Source organism: Rattus norvegicus, chromosome 20, assembly GCF_021556685.1.
Source record: "Rattus norvegicus strain SHRSP/BbbUtx chromosome 20, alternate assembly SHRSP_T2T, whole genome shotgun sequence".
In the NCBI taxonomy this organism is placed as follows: domain Eukaryota; kingdom Metazoa; phylum Chordata; class Mammalia; order Rodentia; family Muridae; genus Rattus; species Rattus norvegicus.
The window spans coordinates 18705320-18728912 of record NC_141553.1 but is presented as its reverse complement, the minus strand read 5'-3'; the positions used below and the strand labels follow the sequence as shown (position 1 = coordinate 18728912).

The following is a 23593-nucleotide window of genomic DNA, read 5'->3' as shown; positions in this document are numbered from 1 at the left end:
TCACCAACCAAAGCTCAGGCTTCCAAGCCAGGGTGACCCCAGGTTTCCTTAAGGGTATGCTCTCAATCTGCCTGCCTACAAAATAAAATAAAATAAAATAAAATAAAATAAATAAATAAATAAATAAATAAATAAATAAAATAATCTTAAAAACGTACTAGGGAAAACAAATCAAAACAACCCTGAGATTTCACCTCACACCAGTGAGAATGGCTAAGATCAAAAACTCAGGTGACAACAGATGCTGGGGAGGATGTGGAGAAAGAGGAACACTCCTGTAGGATGATGTCACAGGTGAGGCAGGTACAGGATAGAAGGAGGCCTGTCATTGGAGGAGAAGGAAGGATGGGCGGGAGAGAAGTTTGAAGGAAGAGGAGGAGACTAGGGGAGAGAGGAGGAGACAGGGTGGAGAGGGGCTGAGAAGCCATGGCAGGACAAGATGGCAGGTGATGTTAAGATTCTGCTCTGTGTATTTACAGGTTGTTATTAATGTTCTCAAGGGATGGATAGTACCGGGCATTGTATGTTTAAGTGGGCAATTATATCTTACCAATTGGATCTAAAATTATTGTGTTGTGTGTTCTTTTATGTGAGGGTTTGAGTGTAGGAAACTGTGCGGCTAGGATGTGTTTCTGCCAAGATATCTAGCAGATATCTTGGGGCACCGAGGTGCGGACCTAGAGGGGTAAAAGACACCAAGATCTGTTTTATTTTTATATTTTTACAACAACACACTCCTCCATTGTTGGTGGGATTACAGACTGGTACAACCATTCTGGAAATCAGTCTGGAAGTTCCTCAGAAAATTGGACATTGAACTACCTGAGGACCCAGCTATACCTCTCTTGGGCATATACCCAAAAGATGCCCCAACATATAACAAAGACACGTGCTCCACTATGTTCATAGCAGCCTTATTTCTAATAGCCAGAAGCTGGAAAGAACCCAGATGCCCTTCCACAGAGGAATGGATACAGAAAATGTGGTACATCTACACAATGGAATATTACTCAGCTATCAAAAACAATGACTTTATGAAATTCGTAGGCAAATGGATGGAACTGGAAAATATCGTCCTGAGTGAGCTAACCCAATCACAGAAAGACATACATGGTATGCACTCATTGATAAGTGGCTATTAGCCCAAATGCTCGAATTACCCTAGATGCACAGAACACATGAAACTCAAGAAGGATGACCAAAATGTGAATGCTTCATTCCTTCTTCAAAAGGGGAACAAGAATACCCTTGGGAGGGGATAGGGAAGCAAAGTTTAGAACAGAGGCAGAAGGAACACCCATTCAGAGCCTGCCCCACATATGGCCCGTACATATACAGCCACCCAATTAGACAAGATGGATGAAGCAAAGAAGTGCAGGCCGACAGGAACCAGATGTAGATCGCTCCTGAGAGACACAGCCAGAATACAGCAAATACATAGGCGAATGCCAGCAGCAAACCACTGAATTGAGAATAGGACCCCCGTTGAAGGAATCAGAGAAAGGACTGGAAGAGCTTGAAGGGGCTCGAGACCCCATATGAACAACAATGCCAAGCAACCAGAGCTTCCAGGGACTAAGCCACTACCCAAAGACTATGCATGGACTGACCCTGGGCTCCAACCTCACAGGTAGCTATGAATAGCCTAGTAAGAGCACCAGTGGAAGGGGAAGCCCTTGGTCCTGCCAAGACTGAACCCCCAGTGAACGTGATTGTTGGGGGGAGGGCGATAATGGGGGGAGGATGGGGAGGGGAAGGGGAAGCCCATACAGAAGGGGAGAGTGAGGGGTTAGGGGGATGTTGGCCTGGAAACCGGGAAGGGGAATAACAATCGAAATGTAAATAAGAAACACTCAAGTTAATAAAGATAAAAAAAATTTTAAAAAGAGGAAATTACTATACACAAAGTATATTTAAATAGACTAATTCGATGAAGATAAGAATCAAGATTTTCCAAGTGAACAGTTTGAGACATGGACAATTGATGGAGCATAGTATAAGATAAAAAAGCTAATAATTTATAATAATGTAATTTTAAAAAGATAACTACATAGAAATTGTCGAAGCTCATTTGCTATCCCTGGATTCTATAATTATTTACATGCTGCTATCAAAATAAATTAATTTAAGTAAAAAAAAGAAATGCTTTTAAAATATTAAAAAAAATACAAACAAGTTTGAGAGATTTAACACGTAGTAATGTGACTACAGTTAGTATGATATACTTGTCACTTCCTGAGAGCAAATCTAATGCCATTTTTAGCAGAGAGAGAGAGAGAGAGACTATACATCCTTGATAGAGACCATCTGGCCGTTCTAGCCAGTACTTACTTCTAATGGATTGGTGTCCCAATAAAATCATGCATTTAAAGTTTCTGTTAGAAGTGACACTTTTTAAAAGTACTGTGTGTGCAAGCAAACTCCAGCTTTTATGCTTTAATTTTAGGTTTAGTTCAGTTAAGTAGAATCTATTGCTCTGTAAGTATTTGAAGGATGCAAGAATTTTCCTCTAAAGCACTGTTTCTTAACCTTCATTGGGGGTCAAAGGATCCTTCCACAGGGGTCATATATCTGATATCCTGCATATTGATACTTGCATTATGATTCATAATGGCAAAATTACAGTTATGAAGTAGCAACAAAATAATTTTATAATTTTATAATCACAGGATGATTAACTGTATTAAATGGTTGCAGAATTAGAAAGGTTGAGAACCACCCCGATTCCATTTTAAAATGTTTAATTATCTCTTAGTGCCAATTAGACATTTTTCTTTTTAAAACTTATAAAGCAACATGACATTGTAAGTCCGGTCATATATGAAGAGAGAATGGACTGGTTTTATGAACTGTGTCCCCATTACTAACGCTAGCCTGTACTTAGAGAGTTTTATGACTAAGGTGATGGTGGGATAGCAAGTGCCCTGAAGAATGTCTACATCCTGGAGCCCATTATTGACCTAGACATGAGAATAGTGCAGACCCTTCTGAGTCCTCTCACATGGGACTCCTGTAGCTAACTCTCATGGCTAATGAATGTATGTTTGTAATTTAATCATGTTTTAGTCTTATTAAGCTCAGCGCCCCAATGTCATAAAAAACTAGCTGTGATTATAGAAATATGTGAAAAGATGAGATAGAATTATAAAGTATATAAATAAGTTTAAAAACTGAAAGTCATTGTAGCTGTCAACATGTGTATATGTGTATTTATTAATCCTCTGGTGCTTTTTTAAGGATCGTGCATTGTCTTCTGGGTGTGAATAACTATAGTTAATGGTAAAATGGTAAATAATTTACATCATCACTGAGCATATTATTGTCCTATCTTTAGTCCTTAAAACAACTTCAAGAAGAAGAATAAACACCATTATTTCCATTTAAAAAAATGGAAGTTTAGAAATGTGAGTGACTTTCCTTAGATCATAAAGTAGACAGTATTCAAAGCCTGCACTTTACTCACTGCACTATAGTAAAAGGTGTACACAAACAGAACAAAACTTCCAGATGAGAATTTTACATTCAATACATGAAAATTATATACATTGTGCATGCGTGTGCTTTGTATGTGTAATGTGTAATTTGTATATATTTGGCTATTATGGACAATAGCAATTAAACATTGTTGTATGGGGAAAAATGTACTAGGTAGAGTTCAAGTATTATCTTTATTAATTTATTGATAAATCATTATTAAGGGGACAAGGACACGTTTGCGTATATATCATTGTTTAACTGAATAAGCTGATCGTATAATATGCCTTTTTAAGAAACAACAGTAATGTTCGTGATAAAATGTTTCCTAGAGATTCATGTTCTCTTCCCACCACCATATAATTTCCCTCATAGTTAACGGCAAAAGCAGCCTTACCTGCCTCTCTCTACGTCATAATGTCGATGTTGCTCATAAATCCGAAGTAATCTCTGAGTATTAGCTCCAGCGACCGAGGGGCGGAGGGCAGAAAGAAACGCCATCTGTAAAGCACCGCCAGCTTTAAATACGTAGATGTTAAATTAAAAACTTAAAACAATGTTTATGCTCTTGGAGCAATGCCTTTCATAACCCCATACGTGTTCAGCCTCAAAACTTTAAGCTTGCATAATACTTGCATATCTTGTTTGAAATCCTAGCCCCAAAACCCTGCCTGCTTAGGTCCTCAGCGAGACCGGCAGCCATGGGGTGGGCTTTGTCTCCTCTGTGGACTATCTTCCCGTCCACACCTCTAACCATAATCCCAGACACCTGTAGCCATCAGCGAACAAGACAGGTTCCTAGCATGACTGTCCTCTGAGAAGCTCCATCCCCAGACCAAACCAATGGAGATGGATGCCGAGACCTACAGCCAAATACTAGAGCTCAGGGTGTCTTGTGGAGGAGTTGGGGGAGGGACTGGGGAATCCGGGGGGAATAGGGGCTTCTTGGGAAGACCAACTGAGTTGGCTAGCCTGGACCCTTGGGGCTCCCGGAGACTGACTCACCAACCAGGGAGCAAATGTGGGCTGGGCCCTGCCCCTCTCCCCCACATGGGTCAGGAGCTTGGTCTTCCTGTAGGTGCCACAGAGGCTTGAGCAGGGAATGTTCCTGAGTCTGTTGCCTGCCTTTGGATCCTGTTCTCCCAGCTGGGCTGCCTTTCTCTAGTCTCAGTGGGAGGGGATGTATCGGGTCCTGCATGTGCATCCTGATGTGTCCTTCTCAGAGGACAGTGGGGAATGGGGACAGGAGCTGGGGGGGCGGGGGTCGCTGGGGGGAGGAGAGGCTGATATTGGGGTGTAAGGTGAATAAATTAATTAATGAAGAAAAAAGGAAATCCTAGAAAGAAGGTTCAAGTTCAGACCCCTTTCTCCCCCCTACTCCCCACACCTGCCATGGTGTTATTTTATCCTTTCCAAAATAATTGTATTAATTATCTGGGTGTTTAATATCTATTCTGAGCGTATTCACTTCCTACTCCTTCCCCTAACTCCTAAACCTGCCCTCCTACTCCCTTCAATGTCATGTCATCTTTAATTTTCTTTAATAACCACCAAGTCCAGTTTTGTGTCGCCCCATCAGACACCACACCCTTAAAGAAAACTCACTCTTGGAGCTGGGGATTTAGCTCAGTGGTAGAGCGCTTGCCTAGGAAGCGCAAGGCCCTGGGTTCGGTCCCCAGCTCCGGAAAAAAAGAACCAAAAAAAAAAAAAAAAAAAAAAAGAAAACTCACTCTTTCCCCTGCAAACATCAACTGTCTGTGTCTCGTCAGTTACGGATGGAATCTCACACTCTCTGCCACTCTATGAACTTCATGCTAGAATGCTGGCTGTCCTGATCTTGTGTGGGGAGTCAAAGCTGCCTACAACGTTGTGCAGTGTCACTGTCTAGCCCAGAAGACACTGTTTTGTTCCCCTGTCAACGTCTTCTTTTCCCATGAATAAACTTTACATGACCCCGGGTATGTAAGTATGTGAAATAGTTATGCAAGAAAACGTGTGCTGATGGTAAATAATAAGTATTTCTTTTAAAAACAATTCCTTGTTATGTATATGTGGTGGTTTGAATAGGCTTGGCCGGTGGGAAGTAACACTACTAGGAGGTGTGGCCTTGTGGGAGGAAGTTTGTCACTGTGGGGGTGGGCTTTGAGGTCCTGTGCTCAAGCTCCACCCAGTGGAGAAGAGAGCCTGCTCCTGGCTGCCTACAGAGGACAGTCTCTTCCTGGTTGCCCTCAGATGAACATGTAGAACTCTCAGCTCCTCCTGCATCATGCTTTACTAGATGCTGCTATGCTCCCACCTTGATGATAATGGACTGAGTCTCTGAACCTGTAAGCCAGCCCCAATTAAATGTTGTCCTTTATAAGAGTTGCCTTGGTCATGGTGTCTAGTTCACAGCAATGAAACCCAACTAAGAAAACATACAATAATAATAATAATAATAATAATAATAATAATAATAATAATATTGTCCTTTTTTAAAGGACAAAATCAAATCTGTTCACAGATGTTGTGGTTTGCCCTGAAGTTGCTGTATTTTGATGATAATTTCACTGCCCCAAGGACAGCTGCCTAGTCGCATACTCAGGACTCAGGTGACTTCACCAGAACCTTCTGCCCATTGAATTTGTAAAGTACCGGTGAGGGGCAGGTACAGGATAGAAGGAGCCCTGCCATTGGATGAGAAGGAAGGATGGGTGGGAGAAAAGTTTAAGGGAAGAGGAAGAGAGAGGAGAGAAGGCAGAGAAGCCGAGGCAGGACAAAATGGAGGCTGATGTTAAGATTCCTCTCTGCACATTTACAGGTTGCTGTGAATGTTCTTAAGGGATGGATGTGTGCAGGGCTTTGTATGTTTAGGTGGGCAATGAGATCTTATCAATTGGATCAGAGGTTATTGGGGTGTGTGTTCGTTCTTGTGGCGATTTGACTTTGGGAGAGAGTGTGGCGGCAGAGACACTGAGCCATCATGGGTTGGAACGTGTGCTTCTGGCAAGATATGTAGCAAATATCTTGGGACACTGCAGTGTGGACCTAGTGGGAGATAAAAGACAACATTTTACAACAACACACAGATGTTGTGGATGTGCCCATTTATATTTACGTAAAGAATTAAATCCTGGTTGAATGTTTGCTCTTACAGGCCACAGAGCATCTTTCGTGTTCCTCAAAGCTGCTCAGTACTTTGATGTCTGGCGCATAATTGTCAACGCTAGGAACGCAACTTCACTTAAATGCATAAAACAAAATGCCAAGATTATGTTTATGGCCATTTCAGAAGTTGTTGTCGAGTACCAATCTCAGGCAAAGCTTCATCTGTTGATTTCTGAAACTCGAGGGAGAACTCAGCGGCTTCCAAACCTCAAGCATTCTGATACGGTGTAACCTGAAGGTCTATTAAATTGATATCCACTGAAGAATAGAGTAGAAATATATCAACAGTCTGTTTTCTGTAATAAAACCATTGTGGGAATTTTTGTGTGAACGGCAAAACCAGCAACTCACAACACGCAACCACCTCAGACCTGAGCAAAGGGGTCTCAGTGTTCTTTAGCAGAGTGTGGCCTGACCGCATGCACAGAACAGAGAGTTCACACCCAAGGCAGAAGTGAAGTCACGTGACACAACTCAGGCAACCACGGCCAGAAATACCTGCCTCTCTTCTGTGCTTGGTTTTGAATCAAGTTCTCACCACTGACGGTTCGGAAGCAGTTTATGAGTGGCAAGTGTGTTTGTGTGTTTGTTTGTGATCCCAAGATAAAACTTAAGGTAAAAAAGAAACTCAGGTTCTGGCTAATGGGAGCCTGAAAAGTATTTAGGCTTTTTTTAAAAAAATAATTTCTAGTTTGGGAGAAGAAAATTCCTATTTGAATTCCTGCAAACCAGCCCACTGTGACCTGGTACAGACACGACTCTGCGAAGTTGTCTGGTCTCCGCACACGGTGATGGCTTCCTTTGCAATCACTTCTAGAAACAATGAAAATCTGACAGCATTGTCTGAGACAATAACCCGCCGTAACATCCTGTTGTCTATTGACTTTCTCGTTCCTATCTCACTCCGACTCTAAAAATAGCCACTGTTGACCCTGTTTCCGGATGAGGAATATTTAGAGAAATTGTGGTTTGTTTGGGTCACACACCTTTCAGTTACGTGAGATGGATTCTTGGACCTGAATTCAACCTCAGGCTTCTCTGATTTGTCTGCAAACTGCTTCTTAGCAACAAGGTAGGAAGGAGAGTAGATCTGTTGTTCAATCTGTTTTATCCGCCTGAGATTTCCTGTGGGTACCTGAGAGGAGTTTGTTGTCTTTACAGCTTGGGCCAGAGAGGGGTCTTGGCTTTCCTCAAGATCGCCAAGTCCCTCCTGGGGATGGGCAAAGAGACACCTCTGTGTTGTGGGTGGTGTTCTTGTACGAGTCAGGGACAGAGCAGATTGCGGTCCTTTCTTCTTTCTAGCGTGGTGCCTGGCTTGGTGGCCCAAGCTGTCTTCTGTTTAGGACTCATAAAATCAAATAAAAATCAAATCCAGGCAGCGAGGCCCATGAGGAGGAAAACAAACAGACCTGCATTCCACCATGTCACCGCCATGATGTGGGGAAAGATGCCCATAGACCTGCCCTTGACACTCAGAGCCTTGCCTACCACCACCCTCGGCAGTGAGGAAGGAGAAGACAGAGACCGAAGTCATGCCACCTACGGACCTGCCCTGCAGTGCATGAAACAGACGGGCCATCGATACCCTCTTGCCACCATGCCATGCAGCTTGGACAGAGGATGTTACCCAGCGGCCAAGCTGCGGGAACAGCCATATGTGAAGTATGTGGTGGAAGGAGGGGAGAGAAAGGAGGTGGAGCAGCTTGAGCATTATGGAGGAGACGCAAGGGTAGAGAGTGAGTGAGCCCTGCCCTGGGGACCACGATGTTGTGGTGAGTTTAGCTAAACTGCTTTGTGCTGCTCACGGGTTGCAAGCACGCACCTGCCCAAGAGGATTCACACACACACACACACACACACACACACACGCACGCACGCACGCACACACACACACACCAGCACACCAGTTGGTATGCCCCGACTAGCTCAATGGCTGGGCGTTTCCAATCCTTGCCACTGCTAGCAAACCCTCCCCTCTGGTACTCCTGAGTTAAGATCTTTTAAAATCTATATTTCGTCTCTGCTACCCCAAACGCAATCAGGGAAGTGGCCCATGTGACCACATTCCCTGATTCTCACATGTTGGTGGACCTTTAGGTCTGGTATTTCTTCGTCCCTGTTATGGCAATCTCTCCCTTCCTCCTCTCTTGCTGTTCCTAGCCCATGCAAATCTCTCTCTCTCTGCCCAGCCATTGACCGTTGGCTCTTTATTGATTGATCAAAAGCCAATTGGGAACAAGGACCTTCAGCATTTGGACACGCAGATTCCGGATTAATTCAAAGCATTAGAGCCAATTCCCAACACCATGGTGAGGTCCCAGCCTGAGTTGCCACTGCAAGCCAGGTCAGGGTCCCCGGCTACTTAGCAACAGGGAGTGATATCAATGTTCTTGGCTCATATCACCACTAGAGATTGTGAGGATGCCTCTGGTCTGGGTAGCCACCAGGGACCATGTGGATGTCCAAGGGCTGCGCTAAACTGGATCCACCCCTCACTGGCTGCTGAGCTAGCCCTAGGGAGAGCAGGCCCTGTGCTACACCCAGGCACACAGCGGAGCTGACCCTGGTGGTAGCGCTATGGGTGAACAGGACCCTAGGGTGTGAATGAGGAAGCGCTGGCTTTGCCCCTCCAATGCCGTGAGGTGGCCTGAGCAGGGGGCGATGTCCTCTGCCCCCTTGACCCTTGCCACAGGAAGCAGTCAGGAGGGTTGACCCCAGGGTCATTAGAGTGGGTGAACTGGCCCAGCCCCTGGCAGGTTGTGGCACTTGGGAACGTAGCCCCTGAGCTTTGACTGGGCAGCAGAGTAGAGTTGGCTTTGGAGGCCTGGGTGTGGGTGAGCCAGCCTAGGCGGCATGAGAGCAGGAAGGCTGACCTCCTGGCGATGGCATCATTGGGCAGCCTAGCCGGAACAGTGCCTGAGAGCTTGGCTTTGTGGTGCAGGTAAGGTGTGCGGACCATCTCAGCTACCACCCAGGCCCAGATCCAGGGCTCCGCATTGGCCCACCCCCAATTCCTTATCCTCTGTGAACTGTTGGGGCTTGTGAAAGTGTCAGTCCTGCTGACTCAAAACTGTAGGATCTTCATGACATGGGGAAACAACAGGAAAATGGGGAGGAGTCCCGGTGAGGATCCGATATTGATGGTGTCACAGAAGCCAGAGATCTTGGACCAGACCAATGACATATTGCAACGAACATTCGCGAATGAAGGTGCATGGACAGAGGGATATACTGTGGGACACACTGTGACACACTACAGCTTCCAGGATGAGATGCTTTTCTATGCATGGTTCGTGTGTGTGTGTGTGTGTGTGTGTGTGTGTGTGTGTGTGCGTGTGTATGTATGTGTGTGTATGTGTGTGTATGTGTGTGTATGTGTTTGTGTGTGTATGTATGTATGTGTGTGTATGTGTGTGTATGTATGTGTGTGTATGTATGTATGTGTGTGTGTGTATGTGTGTGTATGTGTTTGTGTGTGTTTGTATGTGTGTGTGTGTTTGTGTGTTTGTATGTGTGTGTGTATGTGTGTGTTTTCATTTTGGGTGTGGGGTTGGGGAGATGAGTGAGCCTAGGATGCATGATGTAAAACTCACCAAGAACTGATAAAAAGTAAAAATAAATAAATAAAAGAACTCAAAAGGATTGGCTGATTTAATGAACACTCTCTAATTATGATAAAATTTCATTTGCTTCATTCTTAAAGTTGGAGTATAGATTTTTGCGTAAGTTTTTTGCTAGTGATTTCTTCCCAAATGCTAGTGTAATTTTACATCAATCCAAGAAAGATGGAGATCATTCAAAAGATACAGGCTGTAGCTTAGGTATAGAAATATAAACTCTAAAGACATTTATTTAAATTCTATGACCCAACCCTCAAGAATCTGCTAATGCTAGAGCGTGTTCTCTCTCTCTCTCTCTCTCTCTCTCTCTCTCTCTCTCTCACACACACACACACACACACACACACACACACACACACACACACATCTCTCCACTTCTCTATGGTTTCTGTCTTTCTACAACAGAAGACCATAGCTTTGGAAGGGAGTTACCATAACAATATGATTGCTGGAATAAACAGTATATACAGTATAATACAATATACAAGAATATACAACAAACCGCATGGGGCTAAAAAAACCTCCAGCGCCATAGTTAAAACAGCATTAGACTAAGCTAAGTGTATCAACATTCTATGAAGAAACCGCCATGGGTTCAATCCCTAGCAGAGAGAAGAGGGAGAGAGGGAGGCAGGGAGGGAGTGGGAGGGAGGAAGGGAGAGGGACGGAGACGTATGCAGACACACAGAGAGAAAATACTGCACTGTCACTCTCCTCCATTGTCACGAGAATCGTCCCCCATCTGCTTATGCAGCTAGTCAAGACCATCCATCCGTCCCTGCTGTTCATTCTCTATTATAACTGAAGTCTGCTTGAATAGTCATGGTTCTGTGCTCAGCTTTGTACTTAGACGAAGGGATGAAAATAACTTCTACTTGAGCCCAATTTTCTTGGCACAAAAATAACTCTGTGAGCTCGCTGATGTAATAAATTATAGAAAACCCAAGGTAGGACTAGGTCTAAAAATGGAGTCCAGCTTGAGGCTGATGCCTCTAAGAGACATTGGAACCGTCGTCTACATTGCTCCATCGTTGTGGGTACCGAGCTGTTGGTTCTGTGAATCTGGAGAGTTTTAGCTGATGACCTGGAACCAGTGTTGGTTTGTATATGCTTGGCCCAGGAAGTGGCACCACTAGGAGGTGTGGCCTTGTTGGAGTGGGTGTGGCTTTGCCGGCATGGGCGTGGTCTTGTTGGAGTAGGTGTGTCACTATGGTTGTAAGCATTAAGACCCTCATCCTAGCTGTCTTGAAGTCAGTCTTGTACTAGTGGCCTTTAGATGACGATGTAGAACTCTCAGCTCTGCCTGCATCATGCCTGACTAGATGCTGCCATGCTCCCACCTTGATGATAACGGACTGAACCTCTGAACCTGTAAGTCAGCCCCAATTAAATGTTGTTCTTATATGAGTTGCTTTAGTCACTGCATCTGTTCACAGCGGTAAAACCCTAAGTCAGACATCAAATCTTACACACCAACTCAAGTCCAGCACTTACCCTGGACCTGAAATAGATTGTTTACAGAGCAGGGGATGGGAATCAAATATCAAAGCTTTCTTCAGGCCTGCTGTTTCCATCTCTTCTTACCTTAAAGTATCATATTCACATATAGAGCACACCGAGTAACAGTGGGCCTTGGAATTTGAATCCTGTGCCTTTAAAAGCCTCATTCTCTTTATTCATCATTATTGTTAGAGTGTGCTATACAACATTCTTGATAATATGTATCTTCTCTCCCACAACTCTCCCCAGATCTACCCTTCTTCTATACCCACCCACACTTGTAACTTTTTTTTTAAACCTTTAATATCAAATTGTGCTGCCCAAATATTCTTGGATGTGCGGTGTTCCACTGGAGACTAGGCATCCTACCAGGGGCTGTACTTTCAGAGGAAACTGTTTCTCCCTCTCCCAGCATCTAACAGTGGCCAGTAGCTCCTTGGCCAAGGGTAAGATTATTCCCTGCCTCACTCTGGGATTTCATGTGGCTTGTGATCATGCTGTTAGAACCCTGGCATCCAGGGGGCTAGTCTTTGTTTTTGCTGTAATCAATCAAACAAACAACAAAATAAATAAATAATACCTTCTCTTAAATGTGCAGAAAAACTCGCATTGTTTAAGAGTGTGTCAGGAGAGGCGATTTTTTTCTTCAACTCACTGTCATATGGTACTAAAATTAGTGTCTGGGCTTACACTACTAAACACTGTAACTTGATGTAACTCACAAATTCAATTCAGGATGACAGGCTGAAATTCCTAGTGGGTCAATTAAGTCTTCTAAACAAACGGAGCTGGTTGGGATCCTGGTAAAAGAGACAAGCCTGCCAGAGAGTCCAACTAGAATATCTGATGTCATTCACATACACACAACTGTAAAACACGGAGGAGTATGGAAGCCCCCAAGGGCTGGGACACCATCCCTAAAAGTGCCTGGGAAGAGGGGAGTGACCCAGACAGGCAGGATGCTTTTATTCTCTAAACCCCCCTCTGTGTAGCAGAGACATCAGGGCTCCTGGGCTGGCCCCTCATTAGGAAAGTGTAAAGAACTGGGCCAGCCCCTTGCTGAAGCACAAAAGCCCTTTGCCTCTTTTGTTGTCTCAGAAGCTTCAATGGGCTTCAGACTTTCAAAGGTTCCTTTCCAACCAGGCTAGGATGGATCAGTGCCCAGGGTACTGTGTAGGAAACAGTGTTTCTGCCCACTCCGTAACCCCAAGCTGGCGAGATCCCCCTCTGAAGGTTAGAACACAGTGTTTTGTGACTCAAGCCATAGGGAAAAAGCAGAGAGCTGGGTGCTGAAATTCCACTTTACCCTTCACTTTCAAATCACTATTTATTACCTGGCAACCTTTGCAAGAACATAAACAACTGTTCTTAAAGACTTACCGGACACCGCCCTCCCCCGTCCATCCCCGCTCTTAAACATCACACATTCAGGGCAGACAGCATCCTTTGAAAAGCTAAAATAGAGCCAGGCCATCTTAGCTGGTAGTTAAAGGAGGCGGTGATGGACAGATACATAAAAGCCAAGTTAAGTGAAAGGAAAAGGAGCCATTAGGAGTGGGCACGGCAACTCAGAAGCAAAGTCACAGAAGGACTGGCAAGAGTGAGGACCAGTGTTATTCTCCTCAGCTAGAGCCCAGTGACGGGAAGAGGTAGATGACCGGCATACTGAAAACCCTTGCTACCCTCCATTACAGCAGAGAGAGAGAGAGATAAACCTAAGTCTCCTCTTTGATACCAAACAGATTCCAAAGAGGCGACTTTGTGTCAGCTGTAACTCATTCACACCCCTCGCTTTGCTCCCATTACCCAGCCCTCAGTCACAGAAATCAATCCGTCACGTTTTATTAATTACGTTAACTCCACAAATATCTGCTAGCTCTTTCATCTATGATCAAGCCACTGATAAGACCCAGGTGTTGGGAAAATGGCCAGCATGCACTCGGGTAGATAGCAGGTCACTGAGGTCGTGAAGCTGAAGTGTTACACAGCCATCTGGAAACAGCCCGGCCTTCAGACTCGACAAAGTTGGATTTGAACCCCTTACTAGCCACCTTGCACCAGTCAGCTCTCTGGGGGTAGAAACATACTTATTAACTTAGCTCTGCTTGTAGCAGCCTGGTTTTCACCAACCCACATCTCCGGACCCTCACGAACTCCTCCTGCAAAACAATTCTGATGTCCTCTGAGCCTTACTGTCAGGCAGAGCAGCAGTAGTGACTCCACTTCTCGGTACAATTCTCTGTTAGTTACTTAGCTTCGTGTGGCTGTGATAAAGCCACGCGGAAGAAACGCCTGGAAAAGGAGAGGATATTTTCGGGCGGCTTGTGGCTTGAGAGGTTTTAATCTATGATTGGCTAACCCCATTGCTTTTGGAACTGCGTCATGGCACAGGACACATCACGCATGACAGAGCAAAACCACGGAACTCGTGGCAGAGGGAGGGAGGGAGGGAGAGAGGGAGAGAGCACACAGGGGACACAGGAAAGACAGAGACTCAAGAAACGGGGAGAGACACAGAGAAGCAGACATATAATGATGGAGAGACAGACAGACACACAGACAGACAGAGGGGAGCACACCCAACACAATTACAAGCGATTGGAGGTCATTCTGCTCCCAGTTCTGGGGTTGCTGAGGGCAATGGCCTTCATGCCGCATCATACTTGAGGCAGAGACACAGCCGTTCCCACAGCGAGAGCCCTTGGGATCTAGATACCTCTAAAATTGCACCTTCCAGTAACGTGAGGGTACAGTCAGGTTTCAACATAGGCTCTGAAAAGGATTTCCAATCCACAGCAGACACCCTTATTTAGAAAGCGTTCAGGAAGTCAGTAACTCCCGGCTGAGGCAGACCATTTCAACAACCACATGCCTTGTGGTGGGTAGCCGGGGAATCCATGGAGAGGGAGGGGGATGTGTGGGTAGCACAGGACCTTTACACACGAGGATCTTGGATGTATCTTCATAGGGCAAGACTAGATTGTGTCTCATGTTGTAGGACAGCGATGGATGTATCTATCTCAGCCACCAAGGACTCAATGTGGCCACTCGGCCCTAAGCTCTCTTCCCCTTGCTCCTCCTTTTCATTTTCCTATACACTCCCATTTTGGACAGAAGTGTGCCCGTGGCCTGTATCATTCAGATCACACTGAGTACCTGTAACTGTAAGACACAGCGGCTGCACTAAGAGTGTGTGTGCAGAGAGCCTGGTACCATTTGACTAAATCAACTCCGAGAAACTGACTCTGTGTCAGACCATAGGAAACACCGTCCACAAATAAAATCAGTGGCGGTGGCTTTCCTGTGTTAGCAATCCTCCAGTCTCTGTTTAAGATCCTCCGTGTTGTGGACTGTCATGGCTGCACCCAGGCCCATCACGGTCTTTGCTCCTAGCATTTGCAAAGTAGTCAGAGAAGGGAGATTGCAGTAAGATGAGATATTCTAGCTCGATTTTGGAGTTGGTAAACAGCTGGGTAGAAATGAGACACATCTGTTCAAGAGACAGCTGCTGCTTCCCTAACATGTGGGCTTTACATCTGGATTCAGGGCAGTTGAATTCTTTGTTTCAAGCTCTGGTGAGGGAGGCATCGGCCCACTTGGGGCTTCTCCTGCCCAGTCTACCCACGTGTGGAGCCCTGCTCTCTGGGAACTTGCCTTCCCACTAGGGGAGAGCCTGGTTGGGGCCTCCGGAGGTCCCAGTCTCAGACCTTCCCGGGGGCAGTGAGCACTGAGCACGTGACCACGCTGATGAACTTCCTCTGCCCAGTTAAATTCTCTATTTCCCTATAAGAGTAAGAGTCACAGAGGCTGTTGCCTGACTGTCTGTCTTTCACTTGGCAAGCTTCCTAGGGCATTCTCCTGAGCAGGCTCGCTTATACTCGGAGCCTTCTTGTGCAGAGAAACATTGTTTCTACCTTTTAAAAGGATTTAAGATCTGCCTTTGGGAATCTGATCTTCCTCTAGGCCAGTGTTGCTGGAAACAACTGACTGAATGAAGTAGAGAGCAGGACGTTCTCAGGGAACGGCCACGTTCTGTAACGCGGTTAACATCTATTGCATTGCAACCCACCCAGTGGTCCCGTCCTCTGCCCCTCTTACTTATGAATCTCCTTTGTGTGTGATTTCATAATACAGAACAGATGTTACAGAAGAATGTCCTAGGAGAATGCCCCACAAGAAAATGATGCTTTCTACCCAGATGCTAAGAAATACATCAGGGACTCCATTTTCTGTTACACTCCCCTTTTAAAAGTAGTCGGTAGCTTTAGCTCTCATCAGAGAGTGCCACCTTACATCTTGATATTTGCAATCTCCACAGTGATAACTAGTAGGAACATTGTGTCATAAGTCATAAGATCCCCAAGTTTTAACTAATGATCTGTCTACAATCCAGTTGTAAGAAAAAAGGCAATTATGTAGGAAGGATGCTTCAATGTCTCTAGAGCAATGGTTCTCAAACTTCTTAACACTGCAAGCCTTTAGCACAGCTCTTCCCATTGGGGTGATTGTTGGTATTCTGTCTAAGCTCCGCCCCCACAGTTACCTGGCAACAGCCAAGTATGCCTGACTCACTATAAAAGGGACTGCTTGTCCCTTCCTCATTCTCTTTTCTCTTCTCTTTTCCTCTCCTCTCCCCTCCCCTCCCCTCCCTTCCCCTTTCCTTCTCTTCTCTTCTCTCTTCTCTCTTCTCTCTTCTCTCGCCGTCTTGCCCTCTTCCCCTTTGTCCCTTCTTTCCCCATTCCCCTCCCCCATTCCCTCCACATGCTCATGGCCGGCCTCTATTCCTCTCCTCTTCTCCTCTTCTCCTCTCACTAAACCTTTCCACGTGGAACCATATTGATTTGGTGTGGTTTGTCTGGACGCAAGCCGAGGTTTCTACCCCAACAGTGACACCCCCTCGCCCCCAAACCATAAAGCTATTTCCACTGCTACTTCATAACTGTGATTCTGTTACTGATATGTGACCCCTATGAAAGGTCTGGGGTCGCAACCCACAGGTTGGGAACCAGTGCTCTAGAGGGATAAACCTGGGCATGTTGTCATTTTGTACCTTTATGGAGAAACCCACTTTATCCTGCTCTCTGTCCACAGTGTTGTATGTGCCATGTGATGGGTAGCCAGGCATTCAGGAGACAAAGTAAGCTGTCACACTGATATATATATATATATATATATATATATATATATATATATATATATATGGAAATTCTGTGAGGAGTGACGGGTATCCAAGCACCCAAGGGGAAAGGTACACTGATCTGCAAGTTTCCACACAATCTGTCCACTGGGGACACACAGAGAAGCAATGTGGAGTTTGCAGGAGGCTCTTAGGTGTGGCTCTTAGGACCCACCTCCGAAGTCAAATCAAGGGCAGGAGTTCATACTGTTTCGTTTTCTCTATTCGGAAACAGAAGACACGGGAGCAACTAGCTCTACACGTCATAGACAGTGGTGACCAGTGAGCAGCCACAGGAACGTGCTTTCTTAATGAGAGACAAATCCTACCTTCAACTACAGCTTGAAGGCGGTTCGGGTGCTGATTGGCCGCGCTCGACAAACATCTGCTTAACAGGAGTAGTGTAGCCAACAGAGGACGGGCTGCTTGAGGGCTGGGCACACGGATGCTCTCTTACGCCCCATTCACAGCTTTTGAAGGCGAGCCCTCGAGGTTATCAGTTGGCTCGCCCATTCTCACCGTGTGATAGGGCGCTGCCATCCTGACTGCTTCACGGGCTGAGAGCAGCTGTGACTATACCAGGAAAGTGCACCTGTATGTGGAACCTTCTACTGCGTGTCTGCATTCACCCACAAGTGAGCACTGCATTTTAATTGTTTATTTATGATGACAAATGTCCATACGGAAGCACCTTATGCAGACTGTTATTGAAGATACTGCCCGTGTTTTGGTTTCAGTACATTGAGTCTGATGAGAAACATAAACGCTAGAAGGAAACTTAATCTTTTTGAAAGATGAAGCTTTTTTCCCTGTTGTTAGGATGAGCGTTCTATCTAATTTTATTTACCTCCTCCTCCTTTCTTTGGGTTGCTATCAGGAACTTGTCACTTAGTCACTGTCACTGACTCACCTTGCTTTATCTCCCTATTTCTTCATGTCCCTGCTAACATCCTAAACAAAGAAAAGGTCCTCTGTGGAGAGAGTTACTTCATCGATCCTAGTCTCAGAAGTGGTAGCGTGTTTCAGAAGGTCATCTAAAGGCAAGTGGAGAAGCGTGACCCTCTAGGGGGAGTCATTGGAGACCCCAAGGCCTGCCTCTTTCCTCTATGTGATGGTCAAACTCATTCCCCCTGTTGACTTTAATCTCCATATCGGAAGAAATTGGCTTTTATTTCAAGACACTTAAAACTACTTTCGGAAGAAGAGAACATTATAAACTATAAAAGGTCATGAATTATAAATATTTGGCCTCAAGGCTTCAGCAACCACACCATCTCCCTAGGACACGCATTAGAGCCATCACCAAACCAAAGTGGCTAGGGAGGAGTGCCAACCTGCAGACAGTGCTGTAGCTCTTCAGAAACAAATCATTTATACTTCAGAGGGACCAGTGACCTGAAGAAGCCCAGGGAGCAAGCCGAGAAACTGTAATTGTTTTTAACTTTCTCCTCTGTAGAGAAAGCAGAAGCTGGGGATGAGTTTCCTCCAAATTGAGCAAATGCAGACATCTTCTGCAGAACATGGGCCACTGTTAAATTGTACCCCAGCCCTCCCAGTTCTTCTGCAGACGATTCTGAGCACTGTCAACTCCTGCAACCAGACTGAACGGCCCCAGCATCCCCATGTCTAGAAAGCCTCTTTCCCTGGTTGGTCTCAGATTCCTTGGGGCTGAGCCAGAGTGGTTCAAGACTATGGCATTGTGGGAAGGAGAAAGCCGTTGCTAGAGAGGGAGCGGGGCAGATAAGGAGCCAGAGAAGAAAATTGTTTAAACTGAAAGTGTCCAAGAGAAGCAGAGAGGGCTGGTGTTTCCTGGAAGATGAAGAGGAGAATGGTAGATAATAGAACTTCGGGGAAGGTTTTTCAAATGCCTGCATGTGCAGGCTGGGAGGAACTATCACAGATCAGAAGCTCAGCACTGCGTCTAGAAAGATCTGTGGTAGTATCTGGTATGGAGTAACGGCTGTAAGGAGAACACCAAGTACTGAAAGCAAGGAGCTTTTATAAAAGTCAAGCGAGACACAGGGTGAGGTGTAAAGTCATGATGGTTGTTCACGTTTGGGGGGGGGGACTGGGGTTTATTGAGCACCTACTTTGTGCTCAGCCTTAACATGTCCATGATCAGTTTGACATTATGCAGGACTGTAGATAAACTGAGAGACATTACTTTCGAAAATTCCCTCAGCGACAACAGGCAGAGAGGATCTTAATTCGGTACCTTCAGCCCCAAACCATGATCTTTCTATCTGAACTTTAGCTCTTCTGAGGACCAAACGACAAGCACTGGGGTTTGTTTCTAAAGCTGACACCTTTTCACAATGAAAAAGACAACTTCTGGAGACCAGACTTTTTACACTCAACGTAAGAAACAAAATAGTGTCAGAGAGAAATGAAAACGACCCGGGAAAGCCTGTGGGGTTACAGACAACTTAGCTTTCACTGGGACTTGAAGCTTTCTATAAGCACTTGGCTTTCACTATCACGGTGAACATTTTATCTGATAAACGGGATTAGCTGTGGTCCTCATTCAGCAGAGGCTTATAAAGAAATGAAGAAACTTCTGAACTAGACCCCAAGCAGGGGACTCCGTGCACACTGCACTGCTCTGGGAGGACCATGCACACACAATGGGGCACCATTGTGGTGAATCCAGACACGCAGGTACAGTGTTTCGGTCACCCCATCCCCACTCCCACCTAACCCACTCCCTGCTCATTCCCCACTGTCAGGGATAAGGTCAAGAAGTGACTGAGGAACAGAGATTGGGAGCCAGCAAGAGTCAGGGAGGGCGGCAGAGAAAGCCAGTACCAACTGTGTAAGCGATCTGATCGCTGAGTGTCTCAAAGGCCTGCAGGAAAAGGGACGTCGTAAGGTGCTATTTAATAACTGGTGTCTGTCGCCAGGGGTCAAAGGTTCCTGGTAGTTGGCTAACTTTTCAGCAGAAGGTTTCCACATACACCAGAACGTTGAACAGATTCCTATGTGTCTCACATGGCAATGACAGCAAGAGACACGTGCAGCCAGGGAAAGGTCAGGAGGGTTGCACAGTTGTGGCTGGAGGGAGAATAGGAAACTCGGATGACTCCGAGAGCACAGATGGTATCAACAGCAGCTACAGACAGAGTTTGAACCTGGGTGGTTTGACCGTCCCAGGGAGGGCTCTTGGGACAGCTCACCCAGCCTTTCTCAGTGAGGATGGCAAGGCTGCTCTGGGGACCAGGTTTTGAGAATTGTTCATGTTGCCAGGGGTTTCTGTCTGCAAAGGAAACAGCTGTCCCTGTGAAGGAACTCCGCAAGAGAAAATAGGCTGAGTTTAGGAGGCTCTACGTGGAAAAGAGAAATGGCGTGGGCTATTCGTGTATCTCAGCAAACAGTTGTGAGATGGAAGACACAAAAGTCTTAAGGGATTTGGATGGCGATGGGGCTCGACTTCAGAGTGAGGGAGCACCACGAGGATGCTATCACAGGAGCTGTGATATCCCAGCTCAATCTTCCTGTCAGGAGTCCTCTGGGCGAGCTCTAGCTTCTTTGCTGGCATTTTGTTTGTTTTTGTGGTTGTTACTGCTGATCGTTTGGAGGTCTTTATTTTCCTACAGTTGATGAATACCTGGTTAAAAAAAAAAAGGAACAAGACAGAGAAGAGTACTTTCCAACATCCAGAGAGATCACAGTCTGATGAGGATGAGAAACAAGAACGCGACTGAATGTAAAACCATCTGGTAAACGTTTAGAGAAAACAAGATTGAAATAACGTAGGAGAAAAAGCAAAGCTTTGCCTCAGAAAACCGACAAAGACTTCCATAAAGAGGTGCAATTAAATGGACACGAAGGATAGAGGCTAGGCCAAGCAAAGAAGAAAGAATGCCCTAGGCAGAGGGAACTCCATGTACGACATCGCAAAGGGGATAGAAATTTTGGAGGACATTGCCCCCAATCTCCTTGGAGGATACCATTCTTGCTCTAGGCATCCAATGAATTAGTCTGTCAAGGAGACTCGACGCCCGACTTGTGTGCCTGGGAAACCCCGTCGTTCCCTTTGCCCTGGCTGGCAGCGCAGAGGCTGCACCATGCCTGGAGTTACTGTAAAAGACGTTAACGAGCAGGAGTTCGTCAGAGCTCTGGCAGCCTTCCTCAAGAAATCTGGGAACCTGAAAGTCCCCGAATAGGTGGACACAGTCAAGCTGACCAGACATAAAGAGCTTGCCCCATCCGATGAGAACTGGTAAACACACGAGCTGCTTCCACCACACGGCACCTGTACCTCCGTGAGGGTAGGTGCAGGGGGTTGGTTCCATGACCAAAATCTACGGAGGACGACAGAGAAATGGTGTCAGGCCCAGCCACTTCAGCAGAGGCTCTAAGGTTGTGGCCCACCAGGTCTTCCAAGCCCTGAGGGAGAGTGAGGCCCGAAAATGGTGGAAAAGGACCAAGATGGCGGCCGCAAGCTAACACCTCAGGGGCAGAGAGATCTGGACAGGATTGCTGGACAGGGGCAGCTGCCAACAAGAAGCATTAGATCGAAGGATGCTGGGTTAATAAATAACCTCATTTATTTAAAACAAGAAGAATTAGTTTGTCAAGTTTCCATGTGTCAGTTAAAGGTAGGGCTTTATCTTATAAACGATGAAGAGATGGGGACAGTTAGGACAAACTTTGGCACAGGTAGGTTTAGTTTTGAAGATTTGAGGTTTAGGGAAACTTCTAGATGAAACTCTAAAAGGCTGGTTGAGAAAATAAAGTATTAATGAATTGTGAATGGAAACTGAAACAGGAGAAACACAACAAGACACTCTTCCTGCCGAGTAGGGCAGACTAAGACTTGTAGGTTTGAATGGAGCCAGGAGTGGTGGTAATGCCCGATATCCCAGACACTGAAGCAGGAAAGTTGGAGGTTCAAGGATAACCTGGGCAGCTCAGTGAGCCTTCATCTCAAAATTAAAAGAAAGGATCAAGAATTAGCTTACTGGTGGAACACTTGCCTAGCAGAAGGTCCTGAGGGAGGAGAAAATCAGAATCTGAAACCAACAGTCCAAGTGGTGGAACAGAGGAGTTACTTTACTTGAAACTCCTTCTCTTGAATGTGTGAGTCCCTTGTCTGGCTGTCTGGGCAATAATGCACTCTAGTCTTCCCATGATGCTTAGAGTCTGTTTGCTTTGTTACTTAGTATCACTCCATATATTGACATCTCAAGGAGCAGAAGGTAAAGTTCCTCCAAGTGTTCTTTATGCCGGTGTAGAGAGAATAACAACTCTCTCAAGTACATGTAAGCTGTAAGTTCTTCTAAATGGACAGGCTACACATGCACTTGGGTCCCCCATGTCTTCCGTGCCTCCGGCTGCCTAGTCATGAAATCTCTTTCTCACAGACTGTCTCTTAGAATTTGTGTTCCCTTATGCAGACCCTGGAGTTGCCCATTTAGGGGACACCCCCTTTGACAGCATATAATTTAATGGATACGAAAAGGTGGGAAAGCCTCGCTCTTCCTACAAGGAGGTCATGAGGAAGAGTGGACCGGCATGGCCTCCGAGGTGGTCAGATCCGTACCCTCCTTCTGTATCCAACCTGCTCATAATTTGTGGAAATTAGGTCAGCACTGGATTCAGTGTGCTCATCTGTGAATACGAAATCACGATGCCTCCTTTGCAGGCCTGTCGAGGAATCCCAGGAAAAATACAGACTATGTCAGCTGCTACGTCCACACTGGGAGGCTCCACACTTCAATCTGTATCAGTGCTACTCCTTCTGATGTTTGGTTCAAGCTGGACGCTGGTGCTGCTGTATTTTCTCATCGGTTGCTTCACAGGCTTCACATTGTGTTACCTACCTTTGCTGGTCATCGGCACTGGCTGCTGTGTGCTTTCACGTTGGCTTTCTGTATGGAATGGTCATCTTACTGGAAGAAGGCCAAATGGTGGATGGTGTGGGCCTAGACCCAGTGGTTTTTCACAGTCAGGGATTATTGTAACCAGAGAGTATTTTTTGTTTGTTTGTTTGTTTTCACAGCTCAAATCATAGCTAGAACCTAGGGGGTTCTGAACTATTCCATATAATCCTGTGGCTCCAGATCTAATTTCTGTTTTGCTCAACAGGGTGACACGTAAGGCTAAGCCTCTCAGGAAAAGACAGTTGTTAGGACCTCTTCGGGCTGTGGTTGAAGTGATTAACCGGCGATTAGGGTGTGTCCTCTGGCAAGAAGGAGGTCACGTGTATAATACAGAACTCGGCTAGGTGTATTCTGTCCTCAGTTACAAAAATCGAAATGAGGGGCCCCAGAGGTGGCTCAGCAGTTAAGAGCACTTGCTGTTTTTATCAAGAACTGAGTCCGGCTCCCAATATTCATGTGAAGGCTCACAGCTGCCTGTAATTCCAGTTCCAGAAAACCCCATACTCTCCTGATTTCTGTAGGCTCCTGCACACACACAGGCACAAACCAACACATAAATACTTCTCAAAGAAAATAAGTAAGTAATGAAAGCCAGGGAGCTTTTATTGAAGCATCAAATAATATCAATATTTAATATCTTCCAGTCAAGTAGCAATAGGCTCCTCTTTCCTGTTTCATTTTGTTTTGGTTTTTTTGGTTGTGACTTTTTTTTCCCAGACAGCCCTTATTTTGTAACCCAAACTAACCTAGAACTTGTAATAATACTCCTGTGTGCACACAGATTACAGACCTAA

The 23593-nt window shown here is 45.6% G+C and overlaps 1 protein-coding gene, 1 long non-coding RNA gene and 2 pseudogenes across 7 annotated transcripts in view; 2 read left to right on the top strand and 2 right to left on the bottom strand.

The window, feature by feature from the left end:
* Phyhipl (phytanoyl-CoA 2-hydroxylase interacting protein-like) overlaps window positions 1-5265 on the bottom strand; it is a 130235-nt gene extending 124970 nt beyond the window's left edge. The window contains exons 1-2 of one of the 3 annotated variants that reach the window (XM_087597586.1): window positions 5205-5265; window positions 3872-3975 (exon numbers count right to left, since the gene is read on the bottom strand). The gene's annotated coding sequence lies outside the window, so the exon portion shown is untranslated. Of the gene's footprint in view, window positions 1-3871; window positions 3976-4479; window positions 4692-5079 lie in introns of those variants that run through there. The other 2 variants (XM_087597588.1, XM_087597587.1) reach the window with 2 other exon arrangements.
* The window catches only part of LOC120098901 (uncharacterized), a 120146-nt gene that overhangs the window by 83353 nt on the left and 13200 nt on the right, over window positions 1-23593 (top strand). The window lies entirely within an intron of this gene.
* Window positions 15288-15504, bottom strand: LOC147998595 (Nuclear RNase P; annotated as a pseudogene).
* LOC147998594 (small ribosomal subunit protein eS19 pseudogene) lies at window positions 20909-21513 on the top strand (annotated as a pseudogene).